This window comes from Salvelinus fontinalis, chromosome 2 (genome assembly GCF_029448725.1).
Source record: "Salvelinus fontinalis isolate EN_2023a chromosome 2, ASM2944872v1, whole genome shotgun sequence".
In the NCBI taxonomy this organism is placed as follows: domain Eukaryota; kingdom Metazoa; phylum Chordata; class Actinopteri; order Salmoniformes; family Salmonidae; genus Salvelinus; species Salvelinus fontinalis.
The window spans coordinates 19,149,729-19,152,673 of NC_074666.1; the positions used below are offsets into that span (position 1 = coordinate 19,149,729).

The 2,945-nt window shown below is 41.0% G+C and overlaps 1 protein-coding gene across 1 annotated transcript in view; it reads left to right on the forward strand.

Moving 5' to 3' along the window:
- Nucleotides 1-2,816, forward strand: part of LOC129813562 (phosphatidylinositol transfer protein beta isoform-like) — a 32,978-nt gene extending 30,162 nt beyond the window's left edge. The window contains exon 11 of the mRNA XM_055865878.1: nt 474-2,816. The gene's annotated coding sequence lies outside the window, so the exon portion shown is untranslated. The remainder of the gene's footprint in view (nt 1-473) is intronic.
- The last annotated feature ends 129 nt before the right edge of the window (nt 2,817-2,945 follow it).

Sequence of the window (2,945 nt, forward strand, 5' to 3'; positions counted from 1 at the left end):
CTTATCCTCCTTACCTCTTTGAAACCTTCTTTTGTCCACATGCTGTCTTATTAACATGGTGTGGTCTGTTTAATTGTGTGTGTGTGTGGTTCCAGGTGTTGGGGCAGCGCTCCTACCCTGTTGCTCTCTGCTATCTTTCTGCATGTATCATGTTGCCTACAGATGGAATTATCTGTCATGTGGAAAGAGGAGAGTTTTCACTATGATGGAGATGGGTTGAAGTGATGTGACTGCTAGTAAAGGGGAAACATTATTCTCTATTTCATGAAGTAAACATTGGCCATTAGTTCACAATGTAGTAAGTTTAGCTGTTGCTACATTATATGTACCAGGCAATGGCCGTTTGATGGAAAGAATATGTTCACTCTTCCATCACCTCAGTCTCTCTTACACACACACAAACATTTTGTCCTTCACTGTGTGACACATGCATGACTATAATCTGTTTACTTTCTCCGTCCTTCCTCCGCCAGCTGCGTAGTTCAGGTCAGGTTCGAGGCATGAGTGCGGCTCACGAGCAGTGAGGTCGACCAACCAAACCCTTCCATGATGATGATGTCACCAAGCTCACAAAGAAGAGGAAGTCAGCTGCTCTACTTCCTGTCTCCCATGATTCATAGAGGGGTTTGCCCTGATTGGTCAATAGTAGTGTACCGACCCCCAATCACATGCCTCCTATTCACGTAGAAAAACAAAAGCCGTTATGCATTTAAAAAACAAATTAAGGGAAAAAACGATTTGCACAGAAAGTAAATTTAAATTGCCTGTAACTATAATTGTTAGTTAATTATGAGACAGGCTTAATTTGTATCCACACTCAAAGCCAAGCCTTTTAATCAGACTAGAATGTTATTTTACAGTCCTCGGTATATGTTATAATGTCCCCCTAAATTGGACCAATTTGTTTTATGTATTTTGTTCCCTGTTGGATACTGTATCTGTCATTGCTCTAGTTGGCGTCATCCTTGTTTCAGTCTCCTCCCTCGAGACTAAGATCTGTATAAACCCTTATCCGAGGTGTAGTGGTCTGCCGACTTGAAATAAGTCCAAAATGGCATCCTATTCCATATAGTGCACTACTTCTGGCCAGAGGGCCGGGTCTGAATAGGGTGCCATTTGGGAAGTCGATTTAGCACCTCAACCCCTGTCCTGTCTGTCTGACAGGTGGCGTTTTTTGATTTGACTCTGTCCAGGCCTGTTGCGATCTCTTGTAGAACATGGTTGAGTGGTTTGACATACATGTATACGATTCCTGCCCTCTTTGACTGATTTTGTTGCCGTTTGTTGTTGCATTGCTGTCCTTTGATCCGGTGTGTTTATCATTTTTAATGTGTTAAGGTTTTAAACATTTCGTCCATTGTTTGCTGAGTTCATACATTTCAGAGCTGCTAGATCAGCTGTCACTTGTACCTGTAGTTCAGGTGTCATTCTACTCGGATGATGGAGAATAGATGGAATTGAACCCTCTTGCTTTCTGCTTAGCTGTGGTCACGTCGCTAATGACTTCAGGGCTAGAATTTGGTGGCGTTGAAATACTTAAAGTATTTGATAGATACCCAGATCTGCTGCGCCGTTACCTGTTAGGAGGGACAGAAATACATCGCCCTTGTGACTACCAGTTTCTTTCTACCACTGTAGTGTTGACTGTCCTCTTAATTCATATTCACGGTTATAAAACGTGGTCAGGTCTACTCCAGAGTGTTTCCCAAACTGGGGCAGGACCGTGTTTGGGGAAAACCCTGTTCTAGATGACCTCTATCTCCAGTACTGTAATTATATATAGTAGGGAGCTGGCTCAAATGGCACCCTGATCCCTATATGTAGTGCACTACTTTTGACAGCAATATATAGTAGATAGGGTGTTGAGGTTTAGAATAGGTTGTATTACTTTTGGAAAGTTTGTCAGATCAGTGGGCAGTGTGCTGTCCAGACACTGCTCTGACAGGTTAGGATTGGAGAACGTAATGTTCCGCTTTCAGCCATACTGTAGTTATTACCCCTGTGAATGTAGTGTGTCTATGGGATAATGCATGTCTTAGTATGCAAAGAAAATATTTTTGTGCGGATAGTCACACATTCTCCATCAGCGCAACCATGTAGCTACCTGCTGCAGCATTAACATAAGGATATTTGAAGTATCTCTACTTAAACTTGATAGTTTATTCCCGTTATATTGTTTTACATTTTGATCTCCAGGATCATGAAGCCTTGGAGTGAGACACTGTTAAAATGTGAAATGGATAAGTTGTATTCTTTTTCTTTTGTCCATTGTTTCTCCTATTTTTTGGGATGTTTTGTTTTTTAGATTTTAGCCGTTCCTGTTGGGTTGAACAGCTACATCCGACAATGGCTGCATCTACACAGGCAGCCCAATTCTGATATTTTTTTCCCTACACATCCCATCAGCTCTTTTTCGGAGCTTATCTGGCTGGTCAAAAGATGAGAATTGAGCTGCCTGTGTAGATGCAGCCAATGTACCAGTGATGTGAGCCAGGGTTAGAAAGTGATTCAACTAGTTTTCACCAAGCCACTGATTACTTTAATCAGGTGTGTGTACCCCCCCCCAGGAATGGATTGAGAAACACTGGCCATCAGAGTCCATTGTATCTGTATGGTCATCATGCCTAAGCACTTGCAAAATACATTTTATTTGAAAGAAAAATATTAACAATGCATATAAATGTATATTTTCTGATCATGAGGTGAAATTAGTAGTGAATGTAAAGTTAATATTTTTGTTTTGTTTTTCACAGCTTGCGCTGTGGCAAGGTCTAGACAATAACAGAATATCTATTAAAATTTAACACAAAACTCCACCCAGCGCTGTGCTATTGATTTGACATCACATTGGATTTTGTGCCCATGATTGTGGTTCATCTACTACTGAATATACAGTTAATAGCCTACTCTGTATTTTCAGAGACAAACATTGATTCAAGACAAAC